General features: G+C 42.3%; 1 non-coding gene across 1 annotated transcript; it reads left to right on the forward strand.

The window, feature by feature from the left end:
- The first annotated feature begins 12,128 nt into the window (after positions 1–12,128).
- On the forward strand, positions 12,129–12,217 carry TRNAY-GUA (transfer RNA tyrosine (anticodon GUA)). The gene is given in 2 exon segments: positions 12,129–12,165; positions 12,182–12,217. It is a non-coding gene; the product is annotated as a tRNA-Tyr (tRNA).
- Positions 12,218–22,043: the final 9,826 nt, after the last annotated feature.

A 22,043-nucleotide genomic window follows, 5' to 3' on the forward strand; every position in this document is an offset into this window, starting at 1 on the left:
CCCTGTGTGATTGATCTCATGCAGCAATTTATTGCGTTGGTAATGCTTTAAGTGGAACTCGACAAAGGAGACGGCCGGGGGGGGGGGGGGAGAGAACAATGTCTCTTTAGAGGCATACGTGACCATTTGTTACTCTCCACTTGAACCAGGAAAAACTCCTGGCATCCAAAGTGGCATTTCTAGGCATGTCAAATATATCTTTACATGAAATGGGATCAAGACCCTTTTCTCTGTTGTTCCAGAGCGTGGGACATGGGATATTGGGTTTAAGTTACAGGAAGACAAATTCCAATTGTTTTTTTCACTGTGATGTTTTTTTCTAGCTTTTTGATAGGGCTAACTAGTCAAAGAAGCAATGGGCAACCATCTCTCGAGGATGCTCTAGACTAGAGTTTGGGTTGCATTGAGCAGAGGGTTGGACACAGTGGTCTTAAGTGTTCTAGTTCTTCAATTTTACCTCCAGTTTTTTGAAGATAGATCAGGTGTTTTTCAACCTCAGCAATTTTTAAGACGTGTGGGGAATTCTGGGAGCTGAAGTCCACACGTCTTAAAGTTGCGGAGGTTGAGAGAGACTGCCCTATAGCAACAAGGAGTATTCTGTTATGGGAATCCCAGGTACCATTCATTTACCTGCTGATATTTTCCCAAACACTTTTCAAAAGCAACCAACCTCCCCTCCCCTCTCTTTTCCCAACCCCTGCTTCCTACCTTGCTATCCTCGATTTATGCAAAGCCCTATATTATTATTAGCATTATTATGTAATCCAGCTGTCAAAGCTCCAGGACACTTCCTGGCAATTTTAGTACTGATGTGTTTGAACGAAATACATGGAAGGGCATTTTACCACACCAATGACTTCTTGTTGCAGCCCATGTTGCTTCGTGAAGCAAAAAAGATATTTTCTACCAAAACCTAGATTTCCTCCCACTTTTTAACGGGTGGGGGACATGCAGTTTGAGAAATAGCAAATTGAGAAATTGCTGCTTTCTGAAATCCCAGAATTCTGAGCTCCTCAGGTTCTACGTACTTCTTTAATGAGCATTTGTTTAGCATGAATGCTGCTATTTATATTGGTAATGCAAACGCCACACAACAGTTCCACTCGGTTAGCTTTTTATAGGATTACTTCTTGATTATTCCGTTTCAAATTGAACAATCCAAACACTGCATTTGTTTCTAATAGTTTTTCTCCAGCAATTTCATTTTTTCTTTTTAATTATTTGCAGAATCCTGTGGAGCAGCAACTGGTAAAAAGCTACTAGTGCAAGTACTAGTGGAGTGTTGCCATTCTCCCTTCCTTATAGATTTTTTGGGAAAAGCACCTCCGTGGCACTGCTTTCAAAGCTCTTGAAAAGTACCTGAGCCTTATATAAATACGGATGCGGGCATTGGGTATAAAAAAATTTGGCAGTAGGCTAATGGGAATCTGCTCTTGTGCGTCAGGATATGTACTCTGAAAAGAACATCCAAAGAATAAATAGTTGTGCAATGCTGATTGATTTTTTTTACACTCAGGCAATTTTACTCTGCCACGTGGCAGGTTCAGACACCAGATTAATAATTAAACAGAAGACTAGTTTACAAATCCTGTGTCAGCCAACCTTTTGCAAAAGAGGAAAATATGTTACTTTCTGGCAGTACTGAGAAAAAGAGACAGAATCATACGCCTGAGAAATTTTTTGATTGCAGAAAATACAACTTCAGCAACCGAATGGTTCGTTCCTGGAATGCACTACCTGACTGTTACATCTTCAAATCCCCAAAACTTTAACCTTAAACTGTCTATCATGGACCTCACCCCATTCCTAAGAGGTCTGTAAGGGACGTGCATAAGCGCACCATCGTGCCTACCGTCCCTGTCCTACTGTCCCCATTTATTCGTACCCATTTCATTCATACTCATGTCTATTCTTATACCTATTATCTGGTAAACGATATCAAATAAATAAATAAAATAAAAATGAAGAAAAAGAGAGCTAAGGTGAACCTCTCTTTTTCCATGTTCACTGTCTCAAACTAAGCCCCAGAGAGAAGTTTTCCAAGCAGATGTTACGGTACTTTTTTTGCTGACAACTAACAATATTTTTGAGAGCAAGAAAGTCTAGTTTTGTTTTGCTTGTTCCCTTTTAAATAAGGAGCCTGGATTTCATTTGGAGGGTTGGGTGAATACCATGCCTGAATACTAGATTGTGAACTAACTGGGATATATTATAAAGAAATGGCAAGATTAGACGTTCACTAGAACCCTAACCCTTAAACCCAAAACAGCTGCATTTCAGAAGATTGCTCCCATATGGGACCCTATCTATTCCCAACCCTTCAGTTGCTGAAGAGCAATATGACATGGGAACATGCTGCCATAGGCCTGGTCTCTAGGCTTTCTTTGGGCAACTGATTGTCCACTGAAGAATGTGTATTGCTGGGCCAATAATGGATCACTGCTGTGATCTGAAAGAGACAGGCTCTAAAAATATATTGAGACCAAGAGGTTTCTCATTTCCTTTTTTGAGTACCATTACTTGTAAAACAAGGGTGGCTCAGTGACTAAGACGCTGAGTTTGTCAATCAGAAAGATTGGCAGTTTGGCGGTTCAAATTCCTAGCACCGCATAACAGAATGAGCTCCCGTTACTTGTCCCAGCTTCTGCCAACCAAGCAGTTTGAAGGCATGTAAAAATACAAGTAGAAAAATAGGGACCACCTTTGGTGGGAAGGTAACAGCATTCCGTGCACCTCGGCGTCTAGTCATGCCAGTCACATGACCACAGAGACATCTTCGGACAGCGCTGGCTCTTTGAAATGGAGATGAGAACTACCCCCTAGAGTCGGGAAGAACTAGAACATGTGTGAGGGGAACCTTTACCCAGTGACGTGTGGTGAGGTTTATGGCTGGTGAGGCAAGCGGGCATAAGCCGCCCTATGCCGGATACAGCGGCAGGGCGTTCAGACATGCCGGTGCTGTGTCCACCATAGGGGCGGGATGCCTCTATGCCGGACATAGTGGCAGGGCAGCTTTTGCCTCTAGCATCGGGGCAGCTTTTGCGCAAAAACCACCCTGGCGCTAGAGGCAAAAGCCGCCCTGCCGCTGTGTCCGGCATAGAGGTGTCCCGCTATGTCCAAAAGCCCTGCCACTACGTCCAAAAGCCCTGCCGCTATGTCCAAAAGTCCTGCCACTATGTCCGACATTAAAAAAAAGTGCCAGTCCGCGTGCCAGCAGAGGCGGGTAAAACACACACACACACACACACACACACAGTACTTACAATAATACAATTACTTACAAATTACATTAATTTTGAATTCCTCCCCCTCCCTCCGACCCACATACCTTTTCCAGCTGTTTCACAGAGGATTTCAACTCTGCTCTTCTCTGCCATGATGAAAATGTAAAAATGTAAAAGGAAAAAGGCAAGAGCTGCTGAGGTCAGGCTGGGTTAGCTGCTGCCAGAGTCCCCAATGGATGACTCTGTTTAACTGTTTAAAAAAGCCTCTAAAAAAACGCCCTCTACAGGAGGAGGCAAGAGAACCAAGTGCCTCATCTACATAAGGAATTTTTCGGCTTTTAACCCTTGCTTAACTCTGCTCGAGTGATCATAAAGTCAGACTAAATGAGGCACGTGGTTCTCCCGCCTCCTCCTGTAGAGGGCACTTTTTAGAGGCTTTTAAATATAATAAAATCAAATCAAATATACATATGTGGAAGCTGCCAGATTGGAGAAAACGAATCTGGACTACAAAAAGAAGACTGGTAATTCTCCAAATAAAGATGTCCAACTCTTTGGCTGCCACAATGATCGGTAATCACTAATAAGGACTGCAGTCCACAACATCAGGAGAGCCACAGAGATCTCTCCCTTAATCCTAGAAGGTACCAGTTGACCTACATATAGTCCTCAGTTAACAACTACCCAGTTTAGCAACTATTCAAATTTACAACTATGCTGAAAGACTATTTAATGACTGTCTCGTCATCCTCAATCACATGATCATCATTGAGGCACTTCAAAACTGGTACACATTTATGATGGTGGCAGTATCCAGAGTCATGGGATAGCCCTTTGTGACTGTCTGATAACCATATTTCCATTTGGCTGACTGGAAATCTTGATTTTAGAGCAATTGTCCATTCATATACATTCTTTTAATGGAGTTACTTATCTTCTATCAAGCTGGTGTTGACTGCTAGTGACCACACAAGACCGTCGCTGCAATCAAGTCATCCTCCTTGGTGCTATTATTATGTTATTATTGTTTGTCACACAGTCAACCAGATGTTCAGACTGGATGTGGCATTTTTATCCACCTGATCCTCCACTGATTATCCACTGTGATCTTCCCATGGACCTGGGATAGATAGATGTGGAAGGTTCAGGGTGATTATTATTATTATTATTATTATTATTATTATTATTATTATTATTACTACTACTACTACTACTACTACTACTACTACTACTACTACTACCACCACCACCACCACCACCACGTTTCCCTGAAAATAAGAGACGGTCTTATTTTTTTTTGACCCCTGAAATAAGCACTTGGCCTTATTTTCAGGGAGGTCTTATTATTTTTGAGGTGCAGGACATGGCAAGTGTGGTCACTTCATGGCCGCTGCTGTGTTGCAATATTTTCGGGGAGGGCTTATTTTTGGGGAAGGGCTTGTTTTAGCGCATGCACTCAAAAGCCCGATTGCGCTTATTATCTGGGAAGGTCTTATTTTCAGGGAAACAGGGTATTGTTCAAATTTGTATGTTGCCTGACTGGGCAGCTCATAACAATGGAAGAAATTACAATAAAATCAATGAAGTATAACAAAGATAAAAAGATGGCAAGCATGATGAAGTGTGGACCTTATTCCCCTGCATGGAAGGCCTAGGGCTAGGCCAACAGGTTTTTTTTTTAGCACTGGTGATGTCACTGTGCTTCCCCAAAAATACGACCTACCCTGAAAGTAAGTCCTAGCTTGATTTTTAGACGTGTGCCCAATATGAGCCGTACCCCCCCCAAACTAAGCCCTAATTAAGACCCCACCCACTCCAGGGTGCACAGGTAAAAATTTCCAGAGTGGGGATGGGGGATGGAGCTGCCCTACTACTTACCTTTGGATAGTTGCAGCCAGACCTCGCGTACCCCAACACCTGCCTTGCCATCCCATTTTTTCTGCAGCTGACAAGGCCAGCAAGGCTTTCCTGAAGGCCTCTGTGGCCAATAACAGAGCTCTGGATCGATCCAAAGCTCTGTTATGACTGCAGAGACTTTCAGGAAAGCCTTGTGGGCTGCAGAAGAAGTTCCTGATGGCCTCTGATGGCAAAAAGGAGGTCGGGGTGGGTGGGGGGTGACACATGCAAGTGAGGCAAGTCAGTGGATGATATCCCATCCCCCCCTCCCCCGGAAAATAAGATCTGCCTTTTTTGGTGGTGGTGGTGGTGGTGGTGGTGTGTGTGTGTGTGTGTGTGTGTGTGTGTATGTATGTATGTATGTATGTATGTATGTATGTATGTATGTATGTATAAACAGAGGGATAGAAGAATCAAGATCACATGAAGTGTTAATACTACTTTATAATGCCTTGGTAAGGCCACACTTGGAATACTGCATTCAGTTTTGGTCGCCACGATGTAGAAAAGATGTGGAGACTCTGGAAAGAGTGCAGAGAAGAGCAACAAAGATGATTAGGGGACTGGAGACTAAAACATATGAAGAACGGTTGCAGGAACTGGGTATGTATATCTAGTTTAATGAAAAAAAGGACTAGGGGAGACATGATAGCAGTCTTCCAATATCTCAGGGGTTGCCACAAAGAAGAGGGAGTCAAGCTATTCTCCAAGGCACCTGAGGGTAGAAAAGAAGCAATGGGTGGAAACTAATCAAGGAGAGAAGCAACTTAGAACTGAGGAGAAATTTTCTGACAGAACAATTAATCAGTGGAACAGCTTGCCTCCAGAAGTTGTGAATGCCCCAACACTGGAAGTCTTTAAGATGTTGGATAGCCATTTGTCTGAAATGGTATAGGGTTTCCTGCCTAGACAGGGGGTTGGACTAGAAGACCTCCAAGGTCCCTTCCAACTCTGCTATTATATTTGTATTTGTATATATATAAGACATGATCTTATTTTCAGGATAACATGGATATCTAGTTTGAGTAATGAAATGTCTGCAAGAAAACAACCAAGCTCAGAGAGCATCCAGGACCCCTCTAGATTTTCAGATCTTTGCAAATGTAACAAAATAGAATAATTTGAGCCTGGTCATTTGTGCTTTGAATGAGAAGTGTGGATTGGTTTATTCTATGACATATTATATACCTTGATTTTTCATGGTATTCTCAGGAATCTTCTCCAACATGAAAGTTCAAAGTACTTGTTCCTGTTTCCTCAAAATCCAAAGTGCACAAAGAGAAAATCACTGCTTGCACCATTCTGATTTTTGCAGGTATGAACACATAGTGGCATTTGAATATTTTCCCCACGAAAGTATTTTATTGCTATGTACCTAATCTTTGACATATTCCTTGACTTCTGGTTCCTTTTCTGTTGATAGTCAAACTTATAGAAGAGAACATTTGTAGCTCAGAGTTTAACTGTGGGGTCCTTAGTGTATTCTGAGCTTAGTGTTCTTGCAGACATTTCATTACCCAACTAGGTAACATAATCAGTGCTAGTAGAGAGTGGGGTTTGCTATCATTTTATAAACTAGTGACTTGCCCTGTCAGTTTAGCAACGAAATGTCTGCAAGCGAACAATAAAACTCGGAGAGGAACAAGGACCCTTAAAAAGCAGAGGATATCCACCACCGATACACAGGCGCACCTAAATATTTAATACTGGACTAAAAGACCTCCAAGGTCCTCCAACTCTGTTATTCTGTTAATATCTTCATTGTCAATTCTAAGGGCGATTGCTGTTGTAATCCTTTATTTGAAAGAAAATGAATGTGTTTATACTTGTTTCTTTTTCACTGAGCTATTTAATTCTCCTCACTAGTATTTGCAGATCATTTGCATTTTCAGCTATTGAGGAGTGTCATTAGCATAAAACAGGTTCCTCCAGTTTTAAAACCTCATTCATTTTCTAATTCATCTTTTGTCAATGTATACCAATATTTAGCATAAAGTTTGAATAAATAAGGAGAGAATACACAGCCTCCTCTCACAACCTTTGGTGACGAAGAACCAGCCTGTTTTGCCACAGACACTGGCACTCTGTCCTATGTATAGGTTTCTCATGAGAATAGAAAAAACAAAGAGTTTTTGGAGGTCTTCTAGTCCAACCCATTGCCTAGACAGGAAACCCTACACCATTTCAGACAAATGGCTATACAACATCTTCTTAAAGACTTCCAGTGTTGGGACATTCACAACTTCTGGAGGCAAGCTGTTCCACTGATTAATTGTTCTAACTGTCAGGAAATTTCTCCTCAGTTCTAAGTTGCTTCTCTCCTTAATTAGTTTCCACCCATTGCTTCTTGTTTTGCCCTCAGGTGCCTTGGAGAATAGTTTGACTCCCTCTTCTTTGTGGCAGCCCCTGAGATATTGGAAGACTGCTATCATGTCTCCCCTAGTCCTTCTTTCTATTAAACTGGACATACCCAGTTCCTGCAACAGTTCCTCATATGTTTTAGCCTCCAGTCTCCTAATCATCACAATGAGATCTTCTAGGACTGTGATGGCGAACCTATAGCACGCGTGCCAGAGGTGACACACAGAGCCCTTTCTGTGGGCATGTGCGCCATTGCCAGCTGCTGTTCGTGGGCGCTGAAGTGCTGGAAAATGGCCTGAAAAACAGCTTGAAAATGGACTGAAAAACAGACTGAAAACATCGCAAAACAGCCAAAAAACTGACATGCGCGCGCCGGCCAGCTGGTCTTTGGGTTTCCGGTGCTCTGGCATGTACATATGCACATGTGTTCCAGTTCGGGCACTTGGTGCTGAAAAGGTTTGCCATCACTGTTCTAGGAATTTTGCTAAAGACATTCCAACTAACTGACACAATGAAAGGCTTTTGTGTAATCAGCGAAGCATATATGGGCCTTTTTCCCCCTTTCTATTCTTCGACTTTCTCAATTATCCAGCATGCATCCGCAATAATGTCTCTTGTTCTTTGGCTTTATATAAAACCAGATTGAACATGTCTCCTTCCATTACAGCTCTAATCTGTGTTGAATTTTCATAAGCATTGTTTTGCTAGTATTTGAAATTAAGGCTATTGTAGGATGTTTATACAATGTATTAAATCTTCTTTTTGTGGAATTCCTATGTAGGCTGATCTCTTCTAATCTGTTGGCCACTGTGTCATTCTTTGGATTCCCTGGTTTGGTTTTTTCCTGTGGTTTGCCATATTTCTGTAGGCCGTTCTGAATTCGTAATGTGCAAAATGCTGACATTAGAGGTTAGTGCAAATAGTGTAAGCAAACTCTGGTCTGGATCTTGCCAATGAGACTCAGAACTTCAAAGTGATTCCTGGTTTTTTTTTTCCTCCTGGAAATGATGGGTCATATGCTGAAAATAGTATCATGAAAAATTATTAGCTGTTTTTTTTCCCTTGCTTCAGCTTGATTTTTATCAGTTCATGATCTGTTGCACAATCAACTCTTAGTCATGTTTTTGCTGTTATATGAACTCTTTCATCTTCTCCTGGTAATAATACAATCAACTTGACTATACGCCATCTGGTGATATCCATGTATATAGGCATCATTTGGATTGTTTGAAAACTATTAGTAATAAATTGGATTGGCAGAAAGTGGTAAGTCACTCTCTGGTTTCATTTTGGTTACCTCAGCCATATGGTCCAAGTACTTTCCTCCTAAATTGTTCCAAACTTTGTTATTCCGGTACCAAAGCATAAACTGGAGTACTTACTTATATGTTTCGTTGGTTTCAGATTGAACTTGATAAACTAATCAGCCTTGTTTCTCTTCTTATACAGCAGTGGTTGGAGCATAAACTTGAAAAAAGATAACATTAAAGGATTAGCCACAAAGTCTAATAATTGATTATCACTGACTGAGTTGTAGCCAAGTGCTACCTTTGCTAAGTAGGATGTGTGTGTGTCAGAATATATTATTCCTGGATATTAAAAATTATGTTACACCATTTCATAACCCATAATACCCATCAACATCTAGAACTGTGCAGATATTTAAATGATCCCATTCTGTGCAAATCTTATTTAGCACAAAATTCAAGACATCATAGGAAGATATAAAGACACATATTCTGAGCCCTGCTGATCTTTCATCTCTTTCTGTCCAAATTAATTTTTTTTAAAGGTTGCTAGTGGTTTCTTTTTTTAAAAAATGTGTTCTTTCTCTACTGGCACATGGTTTGAATTCTGGGAAAGCAACACATACACAAACACACACACAGAGTTGATTCGTCATTGCAAGGAACAACAGGTTATCTCTACAGGGTTTGCAAAAAGTGGGTACCAACCAGCAAGCCTGAATTGTGCTTCCAACATCTCACAATTCTCTATCACATTGGGGAGTTCAATAGCAAGTGGCAGTCTCCTACAATTTTTTTTGGCAAAGACACTTCTTTAAGTTATGAGAAATGCTCAAAGGGGAGATGGGCAGAGGAAAATGTTCGTCTGTCTTGTCTTCTGATGGTCCAAGCAACAAAAAGGCCAGGGCCAATTTTAAGACGTACTTGTTGTCAATCACGCTCCTGCAAACATATAGTACTTTTTCTCTCAAGTTTATCAGATATGAACCACATGGATCTCTGCCATTTTACAGTCAGTCACCAATTCAAACTAAGAATTCAGTCAATCACCAATTCAAACTAAGAATTCAGTCAATTACCAATTCAAACTAAGAATTCAGTCAATCACCAGTTCAAACTAAGAATTCGGTCAATCACCAATTCAAACTAAGAATTCAGTCAATCACCAATTCACACCAACGTTGGATAGAACCAATTGAGGAGCTGGCACTTGGATCCGATGACAGCTGGGAAGTATGAAAATCAATGAGTAGACTATCTTCCAGTACCAGATCCAGAGACACTTTAAAATTAACAAATAAGGCTATCTGGTGGCTTCTGTTCGTTGTGATTATAGTGACATGCAGACAACAACCCACCCCCCACCCCCGTCCGTTGTGTCCTGATCAGTGTACACTTGGGGACTTCATGGCAGTGCGACAGAACAAAATGCTGCTAGTTTCTGGGCAAGATCTGTTTAATGTGTGCATGTTTTAATCTTGTATTTTTAATTTTATGTCATAGAGTATGCCTTATTTTAACTGTGAGGCTTCTGAAACAAATAAATAAACAAACCAATTCAGAACAAGCTGCCTTCAAAAATGTCCCAAAGGTGCTTTTTCAGGAGGCAATTGGACTTTCCTGTTTCTTCTTTGAAAACATTTCGTTTCTCATCCAAGAAGCTTCTTCAGCTCTGACAGGATGGTGGGGAATGAAAGGATTTATACCCCTTGCAGACAGCTGGTCATTTGCATCCTTTTTTAAGGAATTGGAAGCACCTGAGAACCAGGAGGTGGGTCACCTGAGTAGTCCTCCTGGTTCTCAGGTGCTTCCAAGTGCTTCAAAAAGGATGCAAATGACCAGCTGTCTGCAGGGAGCATAAATCCTTCCATTCCCCACTATCCTGTCAGAGCTGAAGAAGCTTCTTGGATGAGAAACGAAATGTCTTCAAAGAAAAAAAACAAGGAAGTCCAGTTGCCTCTTGAAAAAAGCACCTTTGGGACAACTATGACCTGGATGACTGAGAATCTCTACACTTTCTGCCTTCAGAAAGTATAAAGAAATGGGACCATTGAGGGGGGGGGATATTTTTGATTCTTCAGCCATCGAAATTTATAACGCCTAGTGGGCAATCTCTCTCTCCACCTCCCACAAACTAATAAACCTGAAACTACTTTTAACAGTGGTGCAATCCTACCACGTAGCTAAATGGGAAAAAAGGAGAGAGAATAGAATGCGGGTCAGCAAAGGGTTGGCCCTTTGCAATCCCGAGCCGACGACTTTAGGGGGGGTCATCGGATGAAATACACACACACACACACACACCGCGCCCGAATTTAAGGCGGTTCGTGTGAATTCGGCAAAAAGGGAGCAGACACAGCGCTGCTCTTTACTGTATGTTTAGTTCAGGGCTAGGGTGTGAAAAAATATCGCTGAAACTGATATGCGCTTCCAAGCAAGCGCGATACGCGCCAGGAAAGTCTAAAGGAAACATGGGAAGCCCCCACCCCACCCCGGCCGCCCAAAGATCTTCACAGGCTCTCGAGCACCTTAAAGCCGGGTGACGGGCAGCGCCCCCACGAGAGCTCGCGGATCTTTGCACTTGAGCACGTGGGAGGCTCGGAGCTTTCCTTGCTTTGTTGACGCCACGCCCTCTGCTGGAGGAAGGCTGGAATGGCAACCGGTGAAGTGGCTAGATGAGCGGGGTTTGGCTGTTCGGCTATTATGAAGTTTGTTCCCGGGAATCTGGGTGGGTCATTCACTTGGATCTTTTCAATGATACTTGTTTCGTTTAGCCCGCGGGCACACAAATAGATGTGTTTCTTGCTGCCACCTACCGTAATATGGTCTTGGGCACATTTTAAACCAGTGTTTCCCAACCTTTGGCAACTTGAAGATGTCCGGACTTCAACTCCCAGAATTCCCCAGCGAATGCTGGCTGGGGAATTCTGGGAATTGAAGTCCGGACATCTTCAAGTTGCCAAAGGTTGGGAAACACTGGTTTAAACCCTTTTCTTGCAGGCGATTCAGTTGGGTCGTCCTTTCCCGACTTGTGGTTCCCAAAATGTGCTCGCCCGCAGGTCCTCTGCCATTGGCAGCGACCGGTCATTGTCTCCCGAATCCTGTATTTATTCACTGCATTTAAAAATAAAAACCCTCGCAAATGAACCGGAGTGAAATTCTGTGCATAATCGAAAATCTCTGTTTATATTTTCTCAGTTGCTTTGCGTCAAGATTATCAAGCCATGATCGGCCTGTGAGTTGGCGTTAGAGTTAGAAAACATGTACTATATTCACTGTAGGAATAGGCTCGGATAAAAAAGAAATGAGAGAAATGAAATGAGAAAAAGGGGGAAAAATATATCCCTGCATTTCCTCCCAATGCAATATATAGGAAATGATACGAAGTAGCTGCCATGTTCCTTCGATAGCTCAGCTGGTAGAGCGGAGGACTGTAGAGGCTTTCCTAGAGTCATCCTTAGGTCGCTGGTTCGATTCCGGCTCGAAGGAGATTTTTTCTTATTTTTATTTATTTTTAAAAAATCTTATTTTAATTCCTTGGTCGAGCAAAGCAAAAGCCGAACGTTTTGAATACATTTCTCTTTCTTATCCTTTGCCCGTTTGCAACTTTTTTAAAATTAAAAAGTAGCTTATGCTAGATTAGGCGCAACGTATTCCTCGAAGGATGCGTTTTTATAAAAGGAGCCCTTTGTTTCTCTATGTGTTCTTAGCCTGATCTTCGCGCGTTGTGATCTGATGTTTGAAATTATTTTTTTTAAAAACTTGGATCGCGATCGGTTTTTTGCTCACACGTGAGAACGGAGAAAACGAACAGCAGCAATTGAGAAAAATAAACCGCAAACCAGTTTGTTAAAAAAAAAAAAAAGTTGCGGCTCTGGCTGGAAACGAGCTTCCCGATTGGCTCCTACAGACCGGCATGAGCCCTCCTATTGGTTGCTTAGAGGATAGAAAGCCTAAATTGAACCTGGCCCAAGGAGGTTCGTCCAGTCACTTGCAGGCGGAACCCAGTTGCAACCTGAAATCTGACTCGCAACCTGTTCACATGTGCTTTGTAAAATGCACACAGCTATGGCGTCCACATCACAGTAGTCTTGGAGAGTTTGAAAGCTTGCAGGCTCTTCTGGGGCCTTGGCTTGACCAAATGAAGTTGTTGCCTACCTGTAGTTTTGGACACGGAATTTGCTTTTGAGTGAGGATTTGTTTCTCTTCAGTCTTAAGGTTTTTCCACTTGCAATGTATGGCTGTGAAAGTTGGACCATAAAGGAAGGCTGAGCGCCAAAGAATGGAGGCCTTTGAATGAGGCCAGGTACTGGAGAAGACTCCTGTGTGTCCCTTGGACTGCAAGGCCATCCAACCAATCAGTCCTAGAGGAGATCAACCCTGACTGCTCTTTAGAAGGCCAGATCCTGAAGATGGAACTCAAGTACTTTGGCCACCTAATGAGAAGGAAGGACTCACTGGAGAAGAGCTTAATGCTGGGAAAGACTGAGGGCAAAAGAAGAAGGGGATGATAGAGAATGAGGTGGCTGAAGCAGTTGGCGTGAGCTTAGAGGACAGGAAGGCCTGGAGGAACGTTGTCCATGGGGTCGCAATGAGTTGGACACGACTTCACAACTAACAAGAAGTCTTAAGTCAGAAATCTGGTGGCAGCGTTTCTGGCTCACAAAATTTATTTAAAAGCGTGAACTTGCACCCAACCTCATAGGATCCATTTCAATTCAAATGTGCCCCCATGGAGTAACATGACTCTCCACCTACAATGTCTTAAATGATGGATAGTAACTTCAATGTCATAACAAGCCATATTCAAAATAATGAAGACACACTTCCTCACATTATACAAACTACACAGCCATTATTTTTGTGAGGCAAATTTCACCATTTTGAAGTCACTAGGGTTAGCTATTGACACTGCTATGAATGCTATAGATCATTTAAAAGGAGAAATACATCTTTCGTTTGCCTTCCCATGTTTTTCCATGGTTAGTGTCCAGTTAATATTTGTGTTTTGTATAGTATGACGACTGGGGCACACGTAAGGTTGAGTGTTGGGAGTGATATCACAGAAAAATGTCCAATATTATTGAGAGTTAGGGGTGCATAACATATTGCAATAAAAAAAAAGAAAAGGCTTCTCGAAGTTTTTTTTTCTTTTTCTCTGTAATTTCTGAAAAAGATGCAGCTGTTTTAAAGAACTACAAAGGTGCTATATAAACCACTTTCTTGCTATAAATCTGAAAGATATTATAGGGAACTGGAACATGGATTGTGACTGAGGGGAGTTGAGCAAAACCTGTTCATACATTCTAATATGGAAGCAAGATATTTCCATCAATGTCCATTTTCACCAATAATATTTATATTTTAGACATCCAGCCTTCACTTCCTTTTCAATCTGCTGCCACTTAGTGGCCATTCTGAGGCAATGTCTGTTCAGAGATGCTCTGTGTGCTGTAGGAAGTTATCACCCAGCCCTCTCCCAGAAAAATGAAATATCCTAGGAAATATTGAAATGGCAGAATATTATATTTCCTTGGATGTGAAAAGGAGAAATATTTTAAGGAGTAACTTCCTGCAGCTTCCTGCCTCCCCCTCATTTTGTCAGTGGGCCATTAAAGTCCCCTTACATAACAAAGAGTTCTCCCCTTCAGCTCCAGGGGGATGGGATTAAGACATGATAATATTGGCCCTTTACCCTAGTCACCACATAGCATCTGAGAACTCAACCAAACCTGGATTCAAAATGCAGCCTAGAGAGTTGCCCCTGCATGGCCCCATGGGAGTCTGACAACCAATCAGAATACAAGCTCAAGATCAAAGGCCAGAGAGGGCATAAAACCAGGGACTCAGCATCCCAGCCCTTCCTTCTCTTCTCTTTTTCTCCATTAACATTGAAGCATGTGATCACCTTTTCTGTTCAGGGCTCAAGCCATGTGGTCCTGTCCACCAATAAACCATCTTTCCAAGCAGCTTCCATGTCTCCAGTGTCTTTTTCCCCACTTGGAGCCGAGCCCAAAAGGACATTTCTTTCATCAGTGCAATAATAGAAGTCTGCCCAAAGGCAAATTTTTATGCAGTTTTCCTGACTACAAAGTCCTTGCTTTTCAGATTGCTAGGAACAGGCTGTGATGAATCAGCATCGTCCATGTTCGTGGTAATGACACATATCCCAGGCTTGAATATTCTTATTCCCAGCAGAATCTGCAACAGCTATGGGAAGAAAGAAAAACGGGATGTACTGATATATCTTCAGGTGACTTGTAACAAGTTAGCAAGGTCTTCTGACTTCCAGTGTTTTCACAATAGTGAGAACAGAATCACTTTCTTCCTCCTAAAATAAAGATCTGAAATCAAGAATGGTTTTGGGGTAAAGAGGAGAGCATTTGCACAGGAGATTAGTTCAGAGAAATTAGATTAATTTAACCATTGTTTGTAAACTATTATTTTAGTCTTACAGGTGTAAGTAAAGCCAACTACTGTTGCTTGGTCAAATCATAGTTAAATAAATCATGACTTAGCATAATGTTTGAAGTCCATCAATGAATGCTGACAACTTTCTGGCTAGAAAGTTGAGAACTTGTGTTCCTGAATCCACATCCTTTTTTTCTCCTTTCATTACTTTGTTATTTATTTGGCTGATATCTCACCTTTTGTAGAGGAGCTCCAGATGCTCCCTCTTTTTCCTTTCAGCACCAAACCTGTGGAAGAGATTGTGCTGAGACAGTGATCAGCCCAAAGTCCTCCACTGAGCTTCTGTCACTGAAAAGGGACTAGGGCCTGGGTCTTCCTCCTTCTAGTTCCGGGGGTGTCAAACTCAATTTCATGGAGGACCGCATCAGGGTTGTGTTGACCTTGAGGGCCAGAGTGGGCGTGGCCAGGGTGGGCGTGGCCAGCTTGATGTCACTTGTGTCAGGGGCGTCCGTAGTGGCCTGAACCCTCTGCCAACAAAAACGGACTCCTAAGCTCTGTTTTCAGCTGCGACAGCCTCCTGCCACCCTCTGCCAGTGAAAATGGAGCTCGGAAAGGGCCCTTGTAAGCGCCGTTTTCACTGGCAGAGGACAGCAAGAGGCAGTCAGAGCTGAAAATGGAGCCTGGAGGGCCATAGGCGGCCTTCCCGAGCTCAGTTTTTGCTGGCACTGTGGGCTGGTTCTTTGCTGTTTCTAGGGCAGCCCCGCAGGCCAGATCTAAGCACCCCGTGGGCCGGATGTGGCCTCCGGGCCTTGAGTTTGACACCCCTGTCCTAGTCCAAACCTTAACCCACCATACCAGATTGGCTCTCAAACTATTTTGCTATGTTTTGAACCAGAAATCTTGTACATAAAATACAAAGTTCCTTGCCACTGTGCTGCTTTAATACCAATTAAATAATCACTGTTTCATGTTAACCCTTTTGTTTAGTTTTACAGGTGGTTCTTGGCTTACAATGGATCACTTAGTGACCATTGAAAGTTATGATGGACCAGTCCCCCAAAAGACACTTATGACCCAGTTCCAAATTTGTGACAGCGCCCTCCCTCCTCCGTAACCAGCCCACCTTTATGGACATTTGCAGCATCCTGCAGTCACATGACCATGATTTACAAAGTTTTCTCCAAAACCCAGCAACTACTTTCACTTTTGGCAACACACCCCATTGTGAACAGTGGAACACCGCTGTCGTTAATTGAGACAATGACTCATTATGAAAGTAAGTGCTGGTTTTCAGCAAAACTGCTGCAAAATGTGGCCTTGTGACAGTGGGATGCTGCAAATGACCATAAATGCAACCATGTTGCCAAGCATTCAAAATTTGATCACACGACCACTTTGGTGGGAGGGGGACGGAATGTTGGAACTTCAAACTCAGGTTGTAAGTAGCTGCAAGGTAGGTCTGCTGTAACTTCAAACAGTTTTTAAGCGACCAGTCATAAGTTAGGTTCCACCACAAAACCGCGTTAGACTAAACCGCGTTAGACTAAACCGCGCTCGATGAAACTGCATAGCTGATGTCATCAACAGGGCGACAACAGCGCGGAGACAGAAGCACACTGTAAACGCTAAACCTAAAATTAACCCCTAAACCTAACCCTAACCCCCCTAAACCTAATCCTAAACCTAACCCTAACCCTAACCCTTAACCTAACCCTAAACCTAACCCTAAACCTAACCCTAAACCTAACCCTAAACCTAATCCTAACCCTTAACCTAACCCTAAACCTAACCCTAACTCTTAACCTAACCCTAACCCTAACCCTAACCCTTAACCTAACCCTAAACCTAACCCTAAACCTAACCCTAAACCTAACCCTTACCTTAAGTTGAATCGGCTTGCTTTCAAAGCGCTATTTAAAGCGCCCTTCTTTCTCCACGCTCGCTGTTGTCGCCCTGTTGATGACGTCAGCGACGCGGTTTAATCGGGCGCGGCTTAGTCGAGCGTGGTTTTGTCGTGCCACGATAAGTTAGACTTAGACTTAGAATAACTTTATTGTCACTTTGAATGTACACTAATCGGCATACATTAAAATGAAATTTCATTGCATTCAGCTCTCAAAGGATCACTACCTCCAATATACACTACATAAACATAACAAAATAAGTTGAGGACTATTTGTATATTTTTTTATAATAAATAATGAAAGTACAGTAGAGCTGCATGTATATTTTGGAACCATTTGAGTATAGAATGCCTGATGTACTTTAGCTCTATTTGTAAAATATGCTTGACCCACTCAGTTAAAAACCTAGCAGATGCATCTGTACAACAGGGCAAACTCTCTGAGCACAGATTTGTTCTTTGAAAGTCAGTTTGCTTGATGCTTCATATAGTTCAGTGTGTTGTGCAAACACAAAACATTGGTTCATTGCGTAATCTAGCAAACTGTTTAGTCTTCTCCAGTAATTCAGCTGGGTAAATAAAGAGGACAATAGACTATGTCTGGCTCATGCCATTTGCTGTGCTTTGTGATTGAGCAGCAACCTCGAACTGGGGGTGTCACTGCCGGATGGAGTGGAGCGCAGGCATAAGCACAAGACAATATCCAGCTTGCAAACAGAAGATCCTGCCAAGTGATCTGGACTGGAGAAGGATCTCTGTAGCTGGATCCTTAATTTATTCTCATTCATGATTCATTGAAAGTCAAGCAACTCATACTTGGTTTTTGCAGAACATGCAAATCAATGCTTAAGAAACAGATGATATGTAGACTTCTGAAATTCCCTCTGACCATTTGCTGGAATTATCATTTTGAGAAAGAAAATTAGAACAAATGAAAAATGGAGATTGTTTTTTTTTTTAATCAAAATTGCTTCTCCACTCAGATATTGGAACTTGTCATGCCCCCTTCCCTTTACTTTACTGAGTTGTTTTAACTGTCAGAAAGAGAGGACGACCATCACCATTGTAAGAGGAATATGGTCTATGTCATTAATATTCTGCAAAGGACAATTTCCTTCCATTGTGTATTTGTGGGCCAGGCTGTGTAAAGGCTGTTTGGCAGATAATGGAAGCTGTAACCCAACACATCTGCCAGATTGAGATAGTTAATCAAAAACTTCAATCACTCTTTGAATAAATCAACCATTTTTCAATCTGTCTCAGAGTTCACCCCTCTACGTTGCTTTCAATTTGGTGGGCAAGTTTATCAATGAGTGCAGATAGATTTGTGATTATTGTTTTCATTGATGAATTTCTGCATTCCTTTCTCAAAGCTCTTGGGTCTGTGTTTTTATTTTGTAGTTAAAAGTTAATTATACTGTATATTGTGGGAAATATTTCCTTAGGCAGCAGACACAACAGCTTAAATACGCCTGTTCTCTATCATCATGGTTTGACCAAGATTATAAAGATAGTAGTCCTCAATCTATAATCATTCATTGAGCAACCATTCAAAGTTACAAGGGCACAAAAAGTGACTTAGAACCACTCGGTTGCAGCATCCCCACAATCACATGATCAAAATCCAGGCACTTAATAACTGGCATGTATTAACAAAGGTTGCAGCATCCCGGGGATACGTGATGACCATTTGCAACCTTTCTAGTAGCGTGGCACGACAAAACCACGGTCCACTAAAGCGCGCCCGATTAAAGCGCGTACCTGACGTCATCAGCAGCGCGACAAATACGACCGCGGAGAAAAAAGGGCGCTTTAAAAAGCGCTTTTAAAGCAAGCCGATTCACGTAAAGGTAAGGGTTAGGTTTAGGGTTAGGGTTAGGTTTAGGGTTAGGGTTAGGTTTAGGGTTATGTTAAGCATTAGGGTTAGGGTTAGGTTAAGGGTTAGCGTTAGGTTAAGGGTTAGGTTTAGGGTTAGGTTAAGGGTTAGGGTTAGGGTTAGGTTTGGGGGGGTTAGGGTAAGGTTTTCACGTTAATTTTAACTTTACCACTCACAGCGTGATGTTTTCATCGCGCTGTGATGACGTCAGGTACGCGCTTTCGTCGAGCGCGCTTTAGTCTACCGCGGTTTTGTGGTGGAAACTTCTAGTAGACCTCTGACAAGCAAAGTCAATGAGGGAAGCTGGATTCACTTAGCCACAGCATGAGTCACTTATGAATCATGTTGTGGTTAAGTGATTTGCTTAACAACTGTAGCAAAAAAAGATTGTAAAATTGGGCATGACTCTCTTAACCTTGCATAGCAAAGGAAATTCTGGTTCTAATCATGTTTGTAAGTTGAAAAACACCTTTTTTTTCTAGGATAACTTAATTGTTTTAATAAATGATAGGTGGAATAATGTGTTTAAAAAGATATTCCGAGGATAGGAAGAGAATTCTGCATGAACGTTTTCATTTCCTTAAACAATGAGTGGTGGAAATAAAGCACTGGCTGATCTTTAGAAAGCCACAGGTTATAGGATTATCTAGTCTGCTTTGAAAGTGGAGGAACATTCCCCTGGCTTATCAAAGACTATTATCCTAGAAGCTTTGGAAGGGTTGCCAAGACAGGCTAGGGCAGAAAGAAGATAACACACAGGCAAAACTACATGAGCAAAGAAGGAAAAAGTTTCTTGGAGCAAAACGTCTTCAAAACAAAAACAAAAAACCCCAAGAAAGTCCAGTTGCCTCCTGAAAAAGTACTTTTGGGACTACAGTCTTCCACACAGCTGGAACAGCTGGCGTCTGGAGGGGCTGGCGTAGGTAGAGCGCCAGAGATAGGCCAGGCTGACCAGCTGGGAATCAGCGGTCTCGGGACCTGGTGACATCTGGAGCGGGAGACGGAGTCGCCGGTACGTCCTCCAGTCCAAGCCATCCTGGCTCCGCCGAGGGCTTGCCAAAGCAGCCGTAACTTCCTGCTCCGCGTTGCCTCTAGGACCTGGAGGGAACCGAAATGACTGGGCTCGGCCGAGGCTGCAAAAGGAGGACGAACAAGCGCCACCATAACTAGATCAGAAGTCGGGCTGTTCGCGCAAACCCAGTCTCCTCCCCGCTCCCTCCCGGACCTTGGCGGCCTCCGCTTCTCCCAGCACCGGCAGAGAAGATCCCTGCCGGGGAGGCTTCCTTTGTGTTTGACAAAGGCAAGTAGGGAAGGAAGGAGCCGCCGGCAGAATTCGCGACCGGCGGCCGCCTCTCTCGCAGCGGGGGGAAGCGGAGGCTTTGATTGCAGTCAGGACAGCCCTTTTTCTCCGGGGAGGTGCGGAAGGAGGGAGGGAAGGAAGGAAAATAAACAAAAGGGCAGAAATCGAGGCATTGCACAAGGAGAAAATGGGGCCTTTACAAGTCGGGTGTGTCGCCTCTGTAGCATGGCAGGGCACTTGATGAGGCAGAAACTGCTTTCTTTGTATGGAGTGGAAAGCCCGTCGCGTCTGTGGCGGCTGTTCCCATCCCTCCATCGCCTGCGGAGACAGCCACCCAGGCCGAGGCAGGGGAGGCTGGTTTAACGATGCCCAAAGGCCACAGTTCTAGAGTTACTTAGGGCTGCCCTTGAAATGCCTGCCCTCAAAGGCACCGCATTTGAAGAGGGGAAGCCAAGAGCTGCTGAATGCAGCTTCAAAGGCTGTTTGTGCACTCATCTTGTTGCTGCTGTTTGTTTGATTATCCACCAGCTCATCTTTCTCTCACTCTCATCTGTCTCTCTATTTATCTATCTATCTTTATCCATCCATCCATCCATCTATATCTATCATATCTATTTATCTATCTTTATCTATCTCTGTCTATCTATATCGAATCTATCTATCTATCTATCTGTCTCTATCTATCTGTCTGTCTATATCAGGGGTAGTCAACCTTTTTATACCTACCACTCACTTTTGTATCTCTGTTAGTAATAAAATTTTCTAACCGCCCACCGGTTCCACAGTAATGGTGATTTATAAAGTAGGGAAGTCAATTAAATTAAAAAAAGGAAAGTGCTTCAGTATAGGACAAAACCCCTACTGCCCATCATGAAAGCTGGAATGCCCACAAGTGGGCAGTAGGGACCAGGTTGACTACCACTGGTCTATATCTATCTATCTATCTATCTATCTATCTATCTATCTATCTATCTATCTATCTTATCTATAAATCTATATATCTATATATCTATATTTCTTTCTTTCTTTCTATCTCTTTCTATCTCTTATCTATCTATCGTATCTATATATCATCTATCTATCCATTCATCTCCTCTACAGTTTGAGAGTTGTGAACTCATTTTGGTGATCCACAGCAGAAAATCAGTAACTGGGCATGCCTGACTTTGCTTTAATAACTGGCTGCTGGATCATCTTTCTCCAGAATCTTAATTGCACAGCAGGGCCTCCACCTTTCAAAACCTTTCTTTCTTTCTTCAAAACCAACATTCAAAAAACAATATTTATATATTCTTAATTTAACTTTAACACATTAAAAAAAACCTATTAACTCTAGAAAAACCATAGCCATTTAACATCCGGCAGTATTTCCCTAGTCAAATGAAATATAATTAAATCTCAAAGTCAAAACTTCAGCTTTCTCCTTTTCCTGTTTCTAACTTTCTAAGTTAGTTTTCTAAGTTAGTTAAGATTTCTAAGCTGCAAGAAATATAATTAAATTGTTATATTTAATTATATGGCAAAACAATTTTGTCATTTCAGCTAACTCCAATCCCTTAAAATATTACTTCAGTGCCCCGATCAAACCTTTCCCCAAACTGGCATCGATATTCATTAGGACCATAAATCCCTGAATGTACAGTATATGAATTTTAAAATGTTGAAATATAACATTTTCTCCAAAATACAATCCATGATTGGAGAGCTGCCATCTTGCCTCAGCACTTAAAAGTTTCATGCATGACATTTCTCAGTTTGCTGGAATGCCTCCATGTCTAATCACAGTTCTGACTTGTTTTCATTTCCATTTCTTTTTCTTTTTTTT

The sequence above is a fragment of the Thamnophis sirtalis genome, unplaced genomic scaffold (genome assembly GCF_051295495.1).
Source record: "Thamnophis sirtalis isolate CommonGarterSnake01/CBP01778 unplaced genomic scaffold, rThaSir2_p1.2 scaffold_3, whole genome shotgun sequence".
Taxonomy (NCBI): Eukaryota; Metazoa; Chordata; class Lepidosauria; order Squamata; family Natricidae; genus Thamnophis; species Thamnophis sirtalis.